Source organism: Macaca nemestrina, chromosome 15, assembly GCF_043159975.1.
Source record: "Macaca nemestrina isolate mMacNem1 chromosome 15, mMacNem.hap1, whole genome shotgun sequence".
NCBI lineage: Eukaryota > Metazoa > Chordata > Mammalia > Primates > Cercopithecidae > Macaca > Macaca nemestrina.
In genome coordinates, this window is record NC_092139.1 from 23,511,836 (window position 1) to 23,533,316 (window position 21,481).

The window sequence follows — 21,481 nt, forward strand, 5'->3', positions numbered from 1 at the left end:
TTATAAAAGCAAGCATTTGTTGAGCCCTCATGGCATGTCACTCACTGTGCTAAGGACTGCTACATGTATCATTAACCCTGTGTTAATAGTAGTGTCATTAATAGTAGATAGTGTTATTGACCTCATTTTAATGATGAAGAAATGGAGGTTTGGAAAGGCTGGGGCGTGATCCATGTTTCACGTGTCACAGTGTGACCCAGAGCATTGAGCTCCTAATGTGCCACTATGTTGTTGCTTTAATGCCTTTCTGCTGGGTAATGCTCTGGGTACAGCTCCCTTCTCTTGTACTTCATATTTACTTCTCTGGTCTTCTTAAAATATAAATAAATAAATAAATAAATAATTGGATGACTCTTTTTAACTCACCAGGGCATCTGGAAGAGCCCTCTGCACATGGTGGGTGCTGACAGTTAAGGGTGTCCTTAGTTCTGTGTCTTTAGACTCAATAGAAAGAGATGAAACCTCTGTGATGACTAGGATGGGATGACTAGGGCCACTCTAGACCTTGTAAGTGCATCTTAAACCAGTAAAAGTCTGACACATGATGGTGGGCTAGGACTCAACTGAGGGGTGTTTCCTTTAACTTGCCTTTGGGCAACTGGACAGTACAGATCAAATGGGAGAAAATATGGCCATTGTCATTAAAGTTGGACTGGTAGTCAGTTGCCTTTATTCAGTCCTGGCTCTGCCTTACATACTTACTTACCCTGGGTAACTAGGTCCCCATTTCCTCACTTGCTCTGGGAATTGGAAAGGAGAGAAAGGTGTGTGTAGGGGGTTTCCTTCACCTTCTTTCCCCACTCCATCCAAGGCTAACACAGCCCTTTGGTTTTGGAGAGTCCATTCTTGTGCTCTATTTTCTGACTCCACATGAAACCATGGCACATGAAGCCATGGCACAGTAGGAAAGATGGGATTTTTGAGAGGCTGCTGTTTCCCATTCTCAGTCCCTGAGAGATTGGTAATTTGGACACCTTTATTAGTTTGAGGTAAAACTGGGACTCACTGACTGAGGCTGGACTGAAGATTTAAAACATGGGGAGGCCTAGAATTTCTTGCTCAATTCACAGGGTCCCAAGGGTTTAGAAACTGATGTTATTCCTCTGGGGTCTGAGGAGAATGGCTCAGCTGTGGGACTACCTCAGGCCTATTGGGGGAGCACAGGCTAGCCTTGGGAGTTTTGAATCATCAATACTTGGGAGTATTTTAGAATTATCACATTCTGCCTGCATGTGCATCTCAATCTGAAACCCCAGAACTGCCATTCTCCTTGTGTTGATTCAAGATATAAATGATTCTGGAATTCTATAGATAGGACTTTATCTGTGAAAGTCCCAACAGGAAAAGTTGGCATTCTCAACTTAGGATAATTCCAAGAGAGTTGACTTCAAGTGGTATGGACAGGATGTGGAGAAAACCATAAGGGATAGTGCAGGAACCAAGGGTCATAGTGATGGTGGAGCTGTTACTACCCCTAGCTACAAAGAGATAAATGGATGAAAGTAGTTAGCAGGAGCCAGAAGAGATTGTCGTTATCAAGTGGCAAGAGGCTACCTTGAGAGGAGCAGTGACTTTTGGTTGAGGGATGCATCCACCACAAGTAGAATGAATTTCCAACCTTATCCCCTCCGTCGCCTCTCCTTTCCTCCCCCGATCTCTTCCTGGGACTTAGCATTGGCTAAACCCAGTCAGAGGTCAAGGTCATAGGGACCTGTTGATGTGATTCATAATGATTAGCCTGCCAAGGCAGAGAGCAGGGTAGAGAAAGTTGGAGTGGGCATCTGGGAAATAGTAGACTTAAGGACCCCTGTAGTTTTAGAATGGGCAGAGCTCATGTGCACGTGTGTGGCAGAAGGTGGGAAAAGGATGAGATGAGCATTTCTTGAGTATCACCATGTGCTCGGGACTTTCCTGTGACATCACCTTTTGGGGCAAGCAGTATGATTTCATGTTACAGATGTGGAAAACTTGAGCCCAGATCTCTTGGCCCTAAGTCAACTCAGTCCTGGTGATCCCTGTGGTGACAGATAGTATTTGGATATTTCTCTTCTCTTACTTTCTCTGTGGCCCATTCTAGAAAGCCGCATTTCATACGTAGTATTGCTGGGAGAATAGTGAGGACCGTAACAGAACTGCTGTGTATTTTTTTTTTTTTTTCACTTTGTGAACTTGAGGAGAAGGGAAAAGAAGAGGAAAAAAACTCAACTTGGCATGAGTGATGTTAAGCAAGATCAAATAAGGTGAAAAGCAAAATAGATTCCAGAAATTTAGTTTTGCTTTTACCCAAGGTTCATGGGCGGTTGCTGTACAAAGTCCTTTTTGCTTTCCACAAATGTTAAGCACTTTTAATAACATGAATCTCATTATCTTTACTTTTGGTTGTTTATGAACTTAAATAGCTTTATAAAGGACAACCAACTGAAGGTGAAGATCAAACTGTGTGTGTCACATTTTGCTATTTCATTTCTTGCAAATGTACAAATTCTTACACTTGTAGTGAGTTATTTTGGCTCCTGATAATTTTTTTTTTCTTTCTGAGATGGAGTCTTGCTCTGTTGCCCAGACTGGAGTGCAATGGCACAATCTTGGCTCACTGCAAGCTCCACCTTCCAGGTTCACACCATTCTCCTGCCTCAGCCTCTTGAGTCGCTGGGACTAGAGGCGCCCGCTCTCACGCCCGGCTAATTTTTTTTGTATTTTTAGTAGAAATGAGGTTTCACCGTGTTAGCCAGGATGGTCTCAATCTCCTGACCTCATGATCCGTCCGCCTTGGCCTCCCAAAGTGCTAGGATTACAGGCGTGAACCACTGCCCCCGACTGGCTCCTGGTAAATCTATTATAAAAGTATTGTACAGCCAACAGTGAAATAGAAAGTTCAAATTTTTTAAAAAGGGAATTCTAATACTCTAGAAAATAAACTCTTGGATTTTATTTTTTCCTACTTGTTGATCACATGGCTAGAATTATACAAGTTTGTATTGTTCTCATGTCATTGTAAGCATTTTTTCCATGTTGCTATATAACCTGCATAATTATATATGATAGCTTCTCAGTTTACCTTAAATATTCTCTTATTAAATATATTTAATTTTTTATGCCTTGCTGCATTCTGTGAAAAGGACTGCATTCTACTGAAGTGTTTTATGTTTTGTTTTTCTTTATAAATATTGTTTTATTTGCATCTCAGGCAACTAGTTTCCCTACCCCTCCCTCTTTAGTTCTTCTGGAAGAAGAAATGGAATTGTTTATTTTTTTAGGATAATTTTGGGAGTGGAATGGGCAACTCTAAAGCTACATCAAGGAACTGGAAATATAGTAGTTTGAGGGATAGCTGAGAGAAGAGTACAACTGAAATAAGTCATTAATATAGAGTTGTTACAGAGTTGTTACTTAAAATATTAATGTGGGCTGGGCGCAGTGGCTCACACCTATGTATAATCCCAGCACTTTGGGAGGCCGAGGTGCATGGATCACTTGAGGTTAGGAGTTCAAGACCAGTCTGGCCAACATGGTGAAACCCTATCTCTACCAAAAAATATAAAAATTAGCCAGGTGTGATGGCACATGCCTATAGTCTGGCTGAGGTGGGAGGATCGCCTGAACCCACGAGGCAGAGATTGCAGTGAGCAGAGATTGTGTCACTGCACTCCAGCCTGGGCAACGGAGCAAGACTCCATTTCAATAAATAAATAAAATAAATAAAATAATGTGGATTTTTATTAAATCTTAGGTTTTAAAAACTATTACTGGCCGGGCGCGGTGGCTCAAGCCTGTAATCGCAGCACTTTGGGAGGCCGAGATGGGCGGATCACGAGGTCAGGAGATCGAGACCATCCTGGCTAATATGGTGAAACCCCGTCTCTACTAAAAATACAAAAAACTAGCTGGGCGAGGTGGTGGGCGCCTGTAGTCCCAGCTACTCGGGAGGCTGAGGCAGGAGAATGGCGTAAACCCGGGAGGCGGAGCTTGCAGTGAGCTGAGATCCGGCCACTGCACTCCAGCCTGGGCGACAAAGCGAGACTCCGTCTCAAAAAAAAAAAAAAAAAATAAATAAATAAAATAAAAATAAAAACTATTACTAAGGCCGGGCATGGTGGCTCATGCCTGTAATCCCAGCATTTTGGGAGGCTGAGGCGGATGACTCACTTGAGGTCAGGAGTTCGAGACTAGCCTGGCCAACATGTTGAAACTCCATCTCTACTAAAAATACAAAAATTAGCCAAGTGTGGTGGGGGACGCCTGTAATCCCAGCTACTTGGGAGGCTGAGGCAGGAGAATCACTTGAACTCAGGAGGCAGAGGTTGCAGTTAACCGAGATCACACCACTGTACTCCAGCCTGGAGACAGAGTAACAACAACAATAACAACAACAATAACAACAAACTATTACTAAAAGAAATTAGACATCATTTACTCATAAGTTTAAGGTATGACATCATTTACATACAAAATTTAGCTGTTAATCCTAAATTGTCATTAAGTTTTGAAAATTTTGTTAGTGAAATTGAATGTAGCATAATTCTAAACAAATCTTGGATTAATGTCATTGGCCCCAAGCATCCTCTAGCCCTGGAATATTAGCATTGGCCTGTTAGTCCCCTGAGCTGCTACTCCCTGGGAGGTGGTCATCCTTCCTTAACTCATTCTTTTCAGCCCTGGGGAGCCTCCGAACTTTTGTCTATTCACTTTACAAAGCTGTAGCCTTCTGGCCAGAAGGGGCTTCCTTGAAAGGTGCCCATGTCCTTCCACTTGCCTTTGATTGTCTGGAGTTCTGCTTTCTGGAACAACAGGCAGGTTTCTTCCATTAGGCAAGAAACATCAGAAAATTAGAGATCCGATCTGGTTTTCCCTCTCTGTGTCCTTAGCTCCTGGCACGGTGCCTGGCACATAGCAGATGCTCAAAAACACATTTGTAGAATGAAATGTCTTGAGACAGTCTTTCAGATGTGTGAATATGACCATGATGTCCTCACATTGTCACCTCTTCTTCAGGGTTAAGGTCCTTCAGTTCAGCCATTCTTTTTGATAGAATTTCCAGATCCTTTTCCCTCCCTGTTTCTCACCAAACTGCGTGACCACAGTTCACTCTCAGTCACTTAGAATGTGTGACCAGACTTATAGCCAGTTGTCTAGAAGTGGTCTGATTTGTAGCAATATATTCAAGTGTGCCTTAGTTTTTTTTTCTTTAGCAGATCTCTCTGGTTGTTTATATTCTTTTACATGATCAGCTGTCAAGCCTGGTCTTCCAAGAGGTGCTTGTGCAATTGTTTCCTTCTAGTTTAGTGTTACTTGGGATTTGATGAGGGTTCTTCAATATCCTTATGTGACTCCTCAGTAAAAATGAGGAACAGGAGGGGCCTAAGGAAGAGTATTGTAGAAACCTCCTTCCAAACTGACAATAAGCCTCTAAACCCATGCTTTTCAAACTGTGATGTGCATACAGATAACCTGGGGATTTGGTTCAAATGCAGATTCTGATTCAGAAAGTTTGGGTGAGGCAGAGCTTCTGCCTTTCTAACAAGTTTTCTCTAAGCTTGTGCTGCTGTTATGTGTCTCCCTGATCATCTTTTGAGTAGCAGGGCACAGTTCTTGGGGAAAGTTGTTCATGAAAGCAAATCCTTTGGTATTTGGGTAGCTGTGCTGTACCCATCAGAGCCCCCAGCAGATACTATCTGATGCTGGTATTTGACACCCTATAATCAAATGCGCATCTCCCACCTCACCAGGTAGATGAAGAAAACAACAGCAGGGCTGTCTTACCAGCTTCCAAACGGTGGTACACCTCTTTGTATGTTCAATTGGATCTTTTATTCTAGCCAGACAAGCTGTTACCCAACATACTTAGTATCTTTTCAAGTTTCTTGTCATCTGGACAGCTGATAAAGTGCTTGTGTATACTCGTTTCTTTGAGTTATTAATCTGAGATACTTTCACATACCAGAAGGTTACAGAAAAGAGACAGTCACAGTTTTTTAAGTGTTGGCTAGAAAGTACAGTGTTACTGATAAAATTCTTTTATAAGAAATGTTATGGAGCATCCAATTTTTCTTACTCTATTGGAATTTGGATAAAATGGATGCATTGTTGAAATTACATTCCTAAACTGAAAGGTACTCATGCGAATGGCAGCTTTTGAATCGTAGATGAGCAAGTGAGTTCTGTAGAAACAGTAGAGAGTTCATGATCACCTGATCTCCCTTTTCTCCAAGCTTTTAATCTTTTAGCTTAGGGGAGAGGTGCTTTCCTCTTGCCCTTTGTACATGGCAAACAATACTGTGACCAGTATTTTTTGGGTCATTTCAAAACAAAATTACTATTAAGCATTGGTTAGAAAGTAAAGAAGTTTAGGCAACAAAGCATTTGCACTTGTTTATTTTGTAGAGCTCATTGTGACCTGGTCAGAAGGACAGGACGGTTCTGTACACTGTTGGTTAATATGTTCAGATAATTCTGGTTCCTAAATATTAGAGACAGTGTTTTCCTAATGTGTCACAAACGTTGAATCCTGTAACTAGACATTAAATTCAAAAATCCCAATCAGAGGATAAAGACAACAGCAAAAAACCCCAAACCTTTGACACTGATAATTCAGCTGCTCTATTTTCAGTAAAAAATAAGCAATAATGCCCATATTCAATCTATATTGAAAATAAAATGACTTGGATGTATTAATAGTAATTGAATTATAGAAGTTTTTTTTTTTTTTTTTTTTTGAGATGAGGTCTTGCTGTGTTCCCCAGGCTGGTCTTGAACTCTCCTGGGCTCAAGCAGTTCTCCAGCCTCAGCCTCCTAAATAAGTGGGATTACAGGTGCACGCCACCTTGCCGGGCTTGAATGATAGAACTTAAAAACAACTAGAGTGCCATTAACTTACCCCTAAATAACAATAGTTCTTTAATATCATCTAATATTCAGTCTATTTTTAAATTTCCCTGATTGCTCAAAAATGCATTTAAGATTCATGCTTTAATTGATGGCCCATACAAAAACTTTTGTAGGTTTTGAATATATACATATAAAAACATATCTGTGTGTATACACATAAACACGTGTGTCATACACATGTATATACATGTGTATACATATACACACATATTCCAAACCCACTATATGTATACGTGTGTGTGTGTATATATATGTTCTTGTCCATCAGTCTTTTATGTAACCACAGCTTTCATATGGTACTTACGCTCTGCGCTTGCTGAGTTATTAACAAAGAAAAGTGTAGCCATTTCTATCATAATTACTGCATCTTCGTTAGAGGAGATTTAAAAAGTTGATCCAGCCACCCTTTCCAATCCTGTACTAACATGGGGTAATACAGCACCTTCTTAGAGATCCTACTTCTGCAACATTTGTCATTCTGTTTTTTTTGTTTTTTTTTTTTTTGAGGCGGAGTCTCGCTCTGTCGCCCAGGCTGGAGTGCAGTGGCTGGATCTCAGCTCACTGCAAGCTCCGCCTCCCGGGTTTATGCCCTTCTCCTGCCTCAGCCTCCCGAGTAGCTGGGACTACAGGCGCCCGCCACCTCGCCCGGCTAGTTTTTTGTATTTTTTAGTAGAGACGGGGTTTCACTGTGTTAGCCAGGATGGTCTCGATCTCCTGACCTCGTGATCTGCCCGTCTCGGCCTCCCAAAGTGCTGGGATTACAGGCTTGAGCCACCGCGCCCGGCCACATTTGTCATTCTGAATTTGCCTTTCTCTGGCAGCATTTCTCATCTACTTCCACATATTTTTAAGATTTGTTGTGACTTCTGTTCTCTGATCTTCTCTTTCTATATGGATTACTGACCTTGAATTTATGCAGCTCCTCTCTCAGTTGTGGAAGGAACACTGCATGGGGCGAAAAGTCTGAGTTCACATCTCAGCTCTGCGTGGGAAAAATGTCTGGATTCAAATCTCAGCTCCGTCACTTACTAGCTGTATGACCTGAGGCAATGTATTTAACTTCCCCAATTACTTTGTAATTGAGCAACATATTTACTTCCCTTTCAGTGGGCTTCATCAAACAATACCACAGATTGCTTAAAATATCCTAAAGCTCCCCAAACTTGTAGGCAGGGAGGAAGCAAATAATTGGGTCACTGCTTATTGTCCCAAACTATAACTTAGCATTGCCTAAGGAGCCAGGATGGGAGGCCCCCAGATGAAGAAAGTGGGAGAGGAGACAGGGAGATGGTAACTGAGTCCCTGTAGTCACTTTTCCACATGCTCATTTAGACCTTGAAACTGCCCTGGAGATTTTATGATTGAAGAAACTGGCTCTGCCAGTGTAGCCAAATGGTTAAGAGCAGTAGCCTGGGTTGAAACACCTGCCTTCCTGCTGCATACTAGTAGTGTATGACCTAAGGCAGGTCCCTTCACCTCTCTGCATCTGTTTTCTCATCAGACACAGAGATAACACAGATTCTGCTTCATACAGTGTTTATGAGGATTAAATGAATAAGTGACCAGGTACAGTAGCATGTGCCTGTTATCCCAGCTACTGGGGAGGCTGGGGTGGGAGGATCGCTTTAGCCCAGGAGTTCGGGCTGTAGTGCACTATGCCAGTCAGGTGTCCACACTGAGTTTGGCATCAATATGGTGACCTCCCGGGAGCAGGGAACCCTCAGGTTGCCTAAGGAGGAGTGAACCTGTCCAGGTCAGAAATGAAGAAGGTCAAAACTCTCATGCAGATCAGTAATGGGATTGTACCTGTGAATAGCCACTGTACTCCAGCCTGGGCAACAGAGTGAGACCCTGTCTCTAAAAGAAATCAAATCTATTCTGTTGTATTGGCCAAAATAAATAAAGTAAGAAATGTGTGAGGTGCCAAGCATAGTACCTGGCACATAATCAGCATTGAATAACACAAACTGTTACTCATCTTTTGCTTTTCTTTAGACTTAGTCTTTTAAAAGGAAGACTGTGGAGTTTTAGTGACTTTTAATAAAATTCATAGTTGTGACTACGGACTAAGCAGATTTTCTAACAACCGTAATGGAACTTTGTCAAACATGAATGCTTTCCTTTCAAATTGGTTATCTTGAAAGCCTCTTATTTTAATGTTGCCCCAATGTTTGGAGTTATTATTAGTTTTTAGTTTCTAGGTTTCTTTTTGTTGAAACTACAACTGGGATAGAAGTGAATACTTACATAATTCAAATTAGTTATATCCATGTTTTCAGCAATCTTTTATTGACCACCTACTATTTGTCAGGCTTCTGCTAGGCACTTGGAATATGGCCATGAGCCAAGTAAGACAGGATCATTTATCTGTGGCATTTGTAATCTAGGGGGCAGAGAGCTTTCATTAGTACCTTGGATTATGAAAAAAAAAAAAAAGTGACAGTCTTAAATAACATTGTTAGAGCTGCTGAAAGGAAATGGACAAATTTTCGAATGTTTGGTAGACATAGCCAAACCTTTTATTGGTACAATAAGATCACATCCTTGGCATGTTACCCAAAAGGAAGACAGATGCCTTCTTTATGAAGAAAATGAGATGTACTGAGGAAGACACTACTCTGTAACCAGTGCGATAATGTAACTAGCACTTTAAATTCAAATTTGGAGTAAAACAAGGAGCACCGTTATTTTTCTGTCTGTTTGACTGTGACTTTGGAACCACACTCATTCATGAACTAGAAATGGGAGGCATAGTTACATTAAACAACACACCTGAAAAAGTTACTTACCAATGACCTGGTAATTATTGAAAATGGTTATATATTCAAGAACATTTGTACTGAGTGCTGTGGCTCATGCCTGTAATCCCAGTACTTTGGGAGGCTGAGGTAGGAGGATTGCTTGAGCCCAGGAGTTGAGACCAGCCTGGACAACAAAATGAGACCCTGTCTGTACAGAAAATAAAAAAAAAAAAATTAACTGGACCTGGTGTGAATGCCTGTAGTCCCAGCTGTTTGAGAGGCTGAGGTGGGAGTATCACTTGGGCCCAGGAGGTTGAGGTTGCTGTGGAAGCCATGATTACACCAGTGCATTCCAGCCCGAGTGACAGAGTGAGACCCTGTCTCAAAAAAAGAAAAAACTATTTGTTAGATTCCATTAATTAGCATGTCTAAAATTGTGCTGATTCTTCTAAAAAGTTTCTGAATATGTCTGTCCAATGTAACATCTAAGTGTTAAATAATTGCAAAGCACATACAATTAAATAAATGAAATTATAGAGTCCTGAAATTCAAAGGCACTTTAGAGATAATTTAGGATACCCACCCTTATAGTATGAAAATGCCTGCAGCTCTTTTCCAACACCTCTAGTGATGGAGAATGACTAACTATAGACTGGGGTCATAGGCGTATAATATAAAGGTAGGAATTTGTTAGTTATAAGACAAGAGTGGTAGTTACATATGGCAAACTTTTGGGTCCTATTTGTCATTACAATTTTTTTCAAAATGTCATTCTGGCTAGCTAAGATTTGTCTTCTGCAGGCCGGTTTCTGCCTGTGCACCACCAGTGTGTTGCCCTTCAAATAAATTTTGGCATTGCCTAGGGAAACATCTCAAGATCTTTTCATTTTCTAAATTTGTAATAAACATTATAGAATATAATTTTTAACCATGTATTCATTTAGCAGATATTTATTAAGTGACTGTCGTGCCTGTCACTTTTCTAGGCAAAAGGAATGATAGTATTCAGCAAAAAGTCACTACCAGCATGGAGATTTCAAATTCATGAATGAGTGGCTCTAAAGTCAAAGGCTGGGCACAGTGGCACACACCTGTAATTCCACCACTTTGGGAGGCCAAGGTGGGTGGATTGCTTGAGGCCATGAATTCAAGACCAGCCTGAGCACCATGGCAAAACCCCATCTGTACAAAAAATACAAAAATTAGCCAGGTGTGATGGCATATGCCTTTAGTCCTGGAAGGCTAAAGTGGGGAGGATTGCTTGAGCCCAGGAGGTGGAGGTTGCAGTGAGCTGAGATCGTGCCACTACACTTCAGCCTGAGCAATAAGGTGAGACCCTGTCTCAAAAATAAATAATGAAATGAAGTCCTTGCTTTACTCCAAATTTGATTTTAAAGGGCTGGTTGTATCATCACAGTGGATATAGAGTTGTGTCTTTCTTAGTACATCCCATGATATTTTATATTACACATGAGAGTATATTGTCTATTGCTACATAATAAATGACTCAAAGTAGCATCTTAAAACAACAAATACCTATTATGTAACAGGAATGGGTTGGGAATCTGAGCAGGGCTTAATGGGTGCCTCTGGCTCACAGTCTCAAGAGTTTGCAGTCAAGTTGTAGGTTGGAGTTGCAGTCCCATCTAAAGGATTGATTCAGAAAAGGGATGGCCCCACTACCAAGCTTACTCACGTGGTTGTTGCTAGGCCTCAGTCTCTCACCATCAGTGCCCATCTATAGGGATGCCTCATGACTTGGTATTGGCTTCCCCTTGGGGCATGATCCAAGAGAAAGTAAGAGACAGAACCCAGGATGGAAGTCATGGTCTTTATATGACTTAATCTTGGAAGTGACGTTTCATCATATCTGCTGTATTTGTTAGAAGTGAGTCAATAAGTCTGGCCTACACTCAAGGAGATGAGGTTTCACAAAAGCATGAATACTAGGAGGCAGAGATCATTAGGGGCCATCTTAGAGCCTGCCTAACACAGAAGGTAGGACATATTATAAACAAATACAGTGTGTCAAATGGTAATACATGCTGTAAAGAAAAATAGAGCAGAATAAGGGAATAGAGAATGATAGAATGGGAGTCTGACTGCTACTTTGGGTGGTGTAGTCAGGGGAGGCCTCTCTGAACAGTAATGTTTAAGCAGAGTTCTGAGGAAGATAAAGGGAACAAGTATGGATTCCTGGGATAAATGATTGATTCCTGTTATTCATTCAAATCAGAATGAATAGTAAGTGAAAGGCCTCAAGTCAGCAGCATGTTTGAGGAATAGCACAGAGTTCACGTGTATTAGTCTATTCTTATACTGCTATAAAGATACTACCTGAGACTGGGTAATTTATAAACAAAAGCAGTTTAATTAATTCACAGTTCTGCATGGCTGAGGAGGCCTCAACTTACAGTCATGGTGGAAGGGGAAGCAGGCACCATCTTCACAAGGTGGCAGGAGAGAGAGAGAGTTCAGGGGAAACTGCTACTTTTAAATAATCAAGTCTCATGGGAGAACTCCCTCACTATCATGAGAACAGCATGGAGAAACCACCCCCATATCCAGTCACCTCCCACCTGGTCCCTCCTTTGACATGTGGGAATTACAATTCGGGATGAGATTTGGGTGGGGACACAGAACAAAACTCTGATTACCAGAGGTGTGGAGTAATCAAGGGGAGAAGACAAGAGATGACGTTATAGAGTAATGGGAGTGGGGAAGATAGATCACACAGGGCTTTTAGCCCATGGAAAGGATTTTTGTTTCTACTCTGAAATGGGAAGCCATTGGAGGGTTTTGAGCAGAGATAAAAGAATAGAGAGAAGGAAAGAGTAGCAATGTTCCAACAGTTCTCATGTGAGAATTACAAGGAATCTTGACTGTAATAAGTATGACTTACAGAAGACTTTTCAACAGCAGCAATCATGGCTGAAAGACAATGGAACAAAGTGCTTTGAGGAAAAAACTCAACTAAGAATAAATTGTCATGCAATAGTGTGATATCAAGTTAAACTATCACTAGATCTCAAGCTAACTATCATTCAAGAGTGTGAGTGAAATGGCTTTTTTCAAAGACTGAAGTTTTTCATCCACTGACCATCGCTTAAAAACCCCTTAGGAAGTATGAAAAATGAATGCAGAAGGAAGGATTAGGAGTCAGGCAGCGATGATACAATCCATAAACTTGACAGTAGCCATCTTTCTGAAAGTTTTTTTAAATGTTTTCAATAATAAGTGGCTAATTTTGGGTAATGGGAATGAGTGTGTTTTCTATTTGTCTTTATAATTTTTTGCATTTTTAATTGAAAAGAGACTTTACAAGTATGCAAAAAGTGCATTCTCAACAGTGACTACTACTCTGATGCTATTACAATTTTTCTCATCTTAGTCAATGTAAGAACTCTTCGCTGATAGTTTAAAATGATAACAGCATTTATTGATCATTTACTCTGTACTAGGCATACAATGCTCAACCTTTTGTATGTATCATCTCATTTAATCCTCAATAGTTCTGTGTGAAAGGCACTATTGTTCTTTCTCTTTTACAAATGAAGAAACTGATGCTGTGAAAGTTGAGTAACTCTGTGATGATAACACTAGTTATTAAGTAGTACAGCCAAGATAACACCGGCTAGTGAACAGCATGGCTAAAACGAGAACTTGGGAAGGTTTGACCCTAGAATTCATGCTTCTAACTGCTACACTGTTTTATCCCTTCTTCTACCCAGTTTTGATTATTTTGCTAAATGGTATCAGTTTATTGATACACTAAATTAAACTGGACTTCTCTTGAAAATAACTTGACAATGATGCCAGCTGCATTTAGTATTATAGAATTTTATAAATGAAAGATTTTAATGAACTAGTTCAACTCCCTCATTTTATAAACAAGGAAACAGAGGCTCAAATAGGTTAACTGACGTGTCCAAGGCCACACAGGTGATAACAGCAACATCTAGAAGACAGGCTTCTAACACCCATATTAGTATTATTTCCTCTGGAATATGAGTATTTAGCCTTAAAGGTCAGGGTTCTATTGAAATGACTTCAGTAAGTAAATGATTTGTCCAGAGATGCTTATTCTGTAAGCTGGCATTCATATACTGATAGTGATGTAAATGCCTTCCATGGAGAAGAGTGGCAGACAGAACCCTTCGCCTCAAGTAATTTACAGTCTAGTGAGGATATAGAGGAATACAAAGAAATTACAGTTCAGCATGTTAGGTTCCATGAGAGGGGTAAAACAGAATGGCAAGCAGAAGGACCATCAACCCAGTGTTTGGAGTGGGGAGAAGCAAGGGTAGTTAGGGAAAACTTCTTAGAGAAAGAAGTGTTTATGCTGAAACCTGAAGGACCAGGAAGAGTGTACCAAGTCAAAGGATGGGAGAGGAAGTACATGGAGGAAGAAAGATGAACCAAATAGTAAGGGGAGGCAAGTGAATGCTTGTATCTAGGACCCTAAAGTAATGAAGCATAGCTAGTGAGAGCACGCAGTGTAGTGGGGTAGGATGTAGCTTGGGAAAAGAGGGGTGGTTAGCTTGGTGGAGGATGAGGCTGGAGAGGTGATAAAGGTTTAGATCCAGATCATAACATCCCTAGATTTGATGCCAAGGTTTTGATTAAAGACTCCCAAAAATTTTCCAGGATGAGAGCAATCAGATTTTTAGTGAGAAAGATTAAACCTGGAACAGTGAGGAAAATGATTGCAGAGAGCGTCAAGGCTGGGGTCTTGATGAGAAGGGCTAGTCCTTTGAGAAAATATATAACTGTATGGACCAACAGACAGATTGAAGATTTAGGAAGTGGAGAACTGGCCATTGTTGGAAGCTGGTGGAAGGTGAGCGGTTGGGCACTTGGGTATACACTGAGATGGGCAACATAGGGGACGAGTCAGGCCTAAGGGAGGAGATGATGATTCTGGTTTGGGACATGTTGAGCCTAGGGGGTAGTGGGCCATCCAAGAGCAGATGTCTAATGGGCAGCTTGCTCTGTGGTGAGAGAAAGCTGGCTTTGGGGATAGTTGGCATGTAAGATGGGACTTGAAGCAATTGGAGAATAGGAGATCAAGCAAAGTGAGTGTCCTGAGAAGGGGAGAGAGTCTAGGATGGCATGCTGCTTGGTACCTTGTAAATACCCAAGTGTTTATAAATTCATTTATTTGATCAACAGCTGTATTCCTTCTTAAGTAATTAGGTAATAGGCATTCCTTATCTGGTAACTGAAACATTACGAAGCAAGTGCAATTTTCTCATTACTCTGGGGACACTGACTCATTCTATCACAAAGGTTTGAGAAAAAGAGATTTTTGTTTAATAGTCTATTTTTCCTTTTTAAAATTACATAAATAATATACAATACATATATATTAATACTTGTACCATCCGAAAGATACACAAGTACAGAGAGTAAAAAGGTTTTCTCTTCTCTCTTCATCTTCTCTCCACTCAAGACATTTTGAAAGTAACTATCCATGTACTGTTCCTAAGAGGAGCTGGGTTCTGGACAGTCTAGGTTGGAGACTGGAGAATGTGATCCTCATGTTTGTCTTTGACTCACAGTGACCGTAGATAAAAGTGATTTTTTTTTTTTTTTTTTTTTTTTTTTTTTTAAGACAGAGTCTTACTCTGGTGCCTAGGCTGGAGTGCAGTGGCACAATCTCAGCTCACTGCAAGCTCTGCCTCTGGGGTTTGCGCCATCCTACTGCCTCAGCCTCCCGAGTAACTGGGATACTGATGCCTGCCACCATGCCTGGATAATTTTTTGTATTTTTAGTAGAGACGGGGTTTCACCATATTAGCCAGGATGGTCTCGATCTCCTGACCCTTGTGATCCGCCTGCCTCAGCCTCCTAAAGTGCTGGGATTACAGGCATGAACCACCCCACCTGGCCCAATAAAAGTGATATTAATGTTCAGTGATTGCCTCCCTAGGAAATACACTTGCTTTTACCCTTAGTGGTGTGTGACCTTGTTTTTATAGGAAGTCATTCAACTGCATAGTTAGTGGAGAGCTGAAACCCTGCATTATGGACTTTGGGAAGCTCTACCACAGCTGGACAGATGTGGAGGAGAGGGCTCTCATTTCCAGGGTATAGAAAATCTCTGGCATGTGAATGCACGCACATGTGCACCTTGATGTGATGTCTAAAGAGTTGTGAGGCCAGGCACGGTGGCTCACACCTGTAATACTAGTACTTTGGGAGGCCAAGGTGGGCAGATCATCTGAGTCCAGTAGTTCAAGACCAGCCTGGGCAACATAGCAAAAAACCCTGTCTCTACTAAAAATACAAAAACTAGCTGGGCATGGTGGGGCATGCCTGTAGTGCCAGCTACTTGAGAGGCTGAGACATAAGAATGGCTTGAACCCAGGAGATGGAGGTGGCAGTGAGCCAAGATCGCGCCACTGCACTCTAGCCTGGGCAACAGAGCAAGACCCTGTCTCCAAAAATAAATAAATAAAACAATAAAGAGCTGTGAAAGCCTTTGGTTATGCAGTGAATTTTTAGTGTTATTACATGTACCAGTCTCTAGCTGATCAAAATAATCATCTTTAGGAAATGTTAGAAATAGTCATGAGATGTCGTATATTTTATTCGATTCCTTATTTGCCCAGTTTAACTTCATGCAATGTACCTGGGTTTTAGACTTGATATTTGGCCATCATTTATTTCTTTTCTTTTTTTTTTCTTTTTTTTTTTTTTTGACACGGAGTCTCGCTCTGTCGCCCAGGCTGGAGTGCAGTGGCTGGATCTCAGCTCACTGCAAGCTCTGCCTCCCAGGTTCACGCCATTCTCCTGCCTCAGCCTCCCGAGTAGCTGGGACTACAGGCGCCCGCCACCTCGCCCGGCTATATTTTTGTATCTTTTAGTAGAGACGGGGTTTCAGCATGTTAGCCAGGATGGTCTCGATCTCCTGACCTCATGATCCGCCCATCTCGGCCTCCCAAAGTGTTGGGATTACAGGCTCGAGCTACCGCGCCCGGCCCTGGCCATCATTTAAAGGTGGACTTCACTAGAGGCATCAAAAGATGAATTGTGGGCTGAGTGTGGTGGCTTACACTTGTAATCCCAGTACTTTGGGAGGCCGAGGCAGGTGGATCACAAGGTCAGGAGTTCGAGAACAGCCCACCTAACGTGGTGAAACGTCATCTCTACTAAAAATACAAAAAATTAGCCGGGCATGGTGGTGGATGCCTGTAGTCCCAGCTGCTCGGGAGGCTGAGGCAGGAGAATGGCATGAACCCAGGAGGCGGAGGTTGCAGTGAGCTGAGATCGTGCCACTGCACTGTAGCCTGGTGATAGAGCTAGACTTTGCCCCCCAAAAAAAGAAAAAAAAAGATGAATTGTGTCTAATGGACCTCTAAAACATTACTTCTATAGTGTTAAATATGCATAGAAATATGTGCTTAAGGAAGATTGTTACTTGGTAGAGAAGGTGAGAAGTTATGTGATTGCCTTTGGCATTTGCAGCATACCACAGGATCTAGATTTTTTTTTTTTTTTTTTTTTGAGATGGAGTCTTGCACTGTTGCCCAGGCTGGAGTGCAGTGGTGTGATCTCAGCTTACTGCAACCTCCACCTCCTGGGTTCACGCCTTTCTCCTGCCTCAGCCTCCTGAGCAGCTGGGACTACAGGCGCCCGCCACCACGCCCGGCTAATTTTTTGTATTTTTAGTAGATGGGGTTTCCCTGTGTTAGCCAGGATGGTCTTGATTGCCTGACCTCATGATCCGCCTGCCTCGGCCTCCCAAAGTCTGGGATCTCATGCCCGGCCAGGGTCTAGAATTTAAATGAAAAATTATTCTAGAGCTCAAGCACTGAAAGGGTACTTAATAATTTTTTGGCAGCTTGCTGATGTGTTTATTTTCTGGTCTTCTTCATCTTGAGGTAAAAGACACCTTTATGGATTTAGTTGTTAAAGTCAGGAACCTGGGAGTCATCCTTAACAACTCTGTCCCTCACGCCCAATCCACCAGAAGGACTATCGATTCTACCTGTAACACATTAGGGAACCCATCTTCACTGCCAGCACCCTAACGTGGGCCACTGTCGTCATAGCCCAGGACTTCTGCAATAGCCTTCTGCCTTCTCTCTCAGCTGCTACTCACTCCCATCTACTCTACTTTCAGCCAAAGTGATCTTTTTGGAAACGTAAGTCAGTTATGTTACTCCCCTGCTTAAAACTTTTAAATGGCTTACCATTTCTCTTAGGATAAAATGTTTAAACACCCGTCACTGTTTGCAAGGTGATATGTGACGTGGCTGTGGACTAATTAACCTCATGTTGCACTCACCTCCATTCACCATCATCCTTCCAGTTCCTGGAGGAAGTCATCCTTTTATTTGAACTGAACTTTCTCTGTAAGCATCAAAATTTAATTACCGTCTTTGGTTCTTCCACAAATAAGAAAAGATTTTTTGTCTACTACTCTTTCCTACTCCCAGCTATTTTTCAAAGTTTCTCATTAATTTTCGACATTATCTTTTTTGTTTCAATAATTCTTATTAGCAGTTGCACTTCACCTAGTGTCTATTTTATCGATAATTGTGGAGTAGAGTTTTAAGCCTTTTTTTTTTTGTTGTTCAGCTCTGCTTCTTGTATTCCAAATCTTTTATTTCTTGGATTCAAATTTAATTTGCTACAGTACACCTTTGAGTCTCTTCCTACTTTCCCCCAAAGAACACAGTGGTGAACTTCATAGAGCAGTTGTATATCCCCAGGTAACTTTATTTTGCCTTCATACTTAAGTAACAGTTTTAGGTAATATGAGAGTCTATGCTTAAAGTTAGTTTTCCTTTTAAACTTCGTAGAAATTGTTTCATTTGTGTTTTAGCATCTGAAATTACAGATGAGAAGTCTGGTGCAAATACAATTTTCCTTTTGTTACAGTTAGCATACTTCCTACCTGTAGCATGTTCCTAGATTTCAGTTTTATTTTGTAATTTAAAAATTTCACCAAGCTATATTTAGGTAGTTTTTTTCAATATCGTTATACGCCATGTAAACTTGGCAGACCCTTTCAACCAAATGCTCGGATCTCTTTAACTCAGATCTATTTGGTCCTGTTTCTTTGGTAATTTCTTTTCCTCTATCCTCTCCTTTAAAACAAAGGTTAGACATATATTGGATCATCTAGATTTATCCTCCTTTCCCCTCTCATTTCCCGTTTCTTGGTTTGGGAGAATTCGTCAGTTTGATCTTGTAAATCACTGCTTTTGTCTTTGGTTATGCCCCTTTTGCTATTCAGACCTCTGTTGAAGGATGAAAAAACTTTTTTGGCCCGATGCAGTGGCTCATGCCTATAATCCCAGCCCTTTGGGAGGCTGAGGTGGTTGGATCACTTGAGGTCAGGAGTTTGAGACCAGCCTGGCCAACATGGTAAAACCCCATCTCTACTTAAAAAAACAAAAACAAAACAAAAAGTAGCTTTGTTTTTTATTCCCCAGTAATAACTTTTTAGTATTATTCCTCTCCCTTAGTATCTCCATAGATCTTTGAAATGATATCTTAATAGATCTTTCAGAGAATACTACAATTATTTTCTGCTTCCTTGGCTATTTTTATTTGTTATTACTTAATGGCACATTAAATTATCTGAAGAATATTTAAATACAAATGCCTGGGCCTCTCTTCCCTCTGTAAATACTGATTCAATTGGATCGTGGTGGGGCCCAGGCAATTGATATTTCTAAAAAGCTTAGCAGATGATTCTGATGTGCGTCCAGGATTGAGAACTTTTTGATTGTGTGATCAGAGTGGTAACTGTAGTGGGTTTTCTCAGCACAAGTGGGAATTATTCTTCCGGAAGTAAATTCAGAGTACAGGAGTGCTGGTCCTGCTACCAGGGATATACCTCCAGGGATTCAGTCAGCTGCCTTCTAGGCGGGTGTGTGCGTTGTCATGTGTGGTGCTGTTTCTTCGTTCTGTAGTCCCAGCACCTATGTGGGTGGTTCCCCCACAGCTGATCCTCCACTTTATTATAGAGAGCTGTTCTCACAGCTTAGCCTTTCTGAGAACACTGGAGGATGCAGCTGTTCCATAGGCCTCTAATTATTCTCCTGACAGTCCTGGGCTCACTTCTGCTTCTACATCCAGCTTCCCTTATGTCTGAATTTGAGTTTGTTCTCCCCTAGGGGTTCTATGGTTATATTCACAGTCTGAATTTGAGTTTGTTCTCCCCTAGGGGTTCTATGGTTATATTCACAGTTTTAGAGTTTCCTTCTTTTGCTTGGTTCAAGTTGCAGTTTCCTTTACGTCTTAGTATTGCTGTCATTCAGTCAGTCCTGATGGCATTTCCCCTCCCTTTGGCCCAGAAGTCCTCATGCTCTTCTGATGGTATCTTTCCTGTTTATCCTGTGCTGCTGTGAACTTATTACTCTTGTATTTTTATAATATATATATTTTTAAAAGTAGTCTTTTATATTGGTGATTTTAAGAGACAGGAGAAGTACATTCTAAGTTAATCATTATTTATGATGAGCAAGAAGTCCTCAAATACTTTTTGGTTACTTCTGAATAGTATCAGACATTCAAGGAGTTGAGCTGACTATTTACAGAAGAGGAACTTGAGGTGGTTTAACCAAATGAAAAACTACTTCATTCTATTAGTTAAAAAAAAAAAAAAAGCATTTAAAGTTGTAAGATACCATTTTTCACGTATCAAATTAGTGAAGTGTGTTTTTGTGTGTGTGTGTGGAGCAGAGGTTGTGGTGGGGAGTATATAAGGGGTGAGGATTATATATGAGAAAGAGAATTTAATGCTAACAAGGATGTAGAAGTATAGACATTCTTATATATTTCTTGTGGAATGCAAAGTGGTACAATACTCAGTGCAGTTTGGCAATATGGGCCTTTAAAACTTCCATCCTCTTTGACCCAGGATTCAAATTCTGGCAGTCTATCCCAAGGAAGTAATCATGGGTGAAGACAATAATTTATTTACAAAGATGTTATAAAATAAATAAAAACAGGCAGGGCGTGGTGGCTAACGCCTGTAATCCCAGCACTTTGGGAGGCTGAAGCAGGCAGATCACGAGGTCAGGAGATCGAGACCATCCTGGCTAGCACAGTGAAACCCTGTCTCTACTAAAAATACAAAAAATTAGCTGGGCGTGGTGGCAAGCACCTGTAGTCCCAGCTACTTGGGAGGCTGAACCAGGAGAATGGCATGAACCTGGGAGGTGGAGCTTGCAGTTAACCCAGATCATACCACTGCACTCCATCCTGGGCAACAGAGCGAGACTCTGTCTCAAAAAAAATATAAAAATAAAAATAAATAAAAACAAAAACCAAACACATCCAAATGCCTGACACTGGATAATTGCTAAATTATGGTACAAATTATGGTACATCTATGCAGCTAACAAAATTAAACAACATGAAGTTAACAAAAATAAATATTTAAAAAGATTTTAATGTCATAGGGAAAATGCTTATATAATGATGCTAGGTGAAAAAAATATATATTGTAAAACAGATTTATCTAGAATATTCTGTTTAAAAACTGCAGAGAGATCGGGCAAGGTGGCTCACATCTGTAATCCCAGCACTTTGGGAGGCCAAAGCGGGAGGATCACAAGGTCAGGAGTTCAAGATCAGCCTGGCCAATATGGTGAAACCCCGTCTCTACTAAAAATACCAAAATTAGCCAGCATGGTGGTGGGCGCTTGTAGTTCCAGCTACTCAGGAGACTGAGGCAGGAGAATTGCTTGAACCCAGGAGGCGAAGGTTGTAGTGAACTGAGATTGCACCGCTGCATTCCAACCTGGGCAACAGTAAAAATTAGCAGTAGTGATTGTTTCTATGATTTGAATTATGTGCACTTTTTCCTCTATAGTCTTATAGTCTTCTGTATT

General features: G+C 41.1%; 1 protein-coding gene across 10 annotated transcripts in view; it reads left to right on the forward strand.

The window, feature by feature from the left end:
* Window positions 1–21,481, forward strand: part of LOC105496360 (zinc fingers and homeoboxes 3) — a 138,080-nt gene that overhangs the window by 19,881 nt on the left and 96,718 nt on the right. The window lies entirely within an intron of this gene.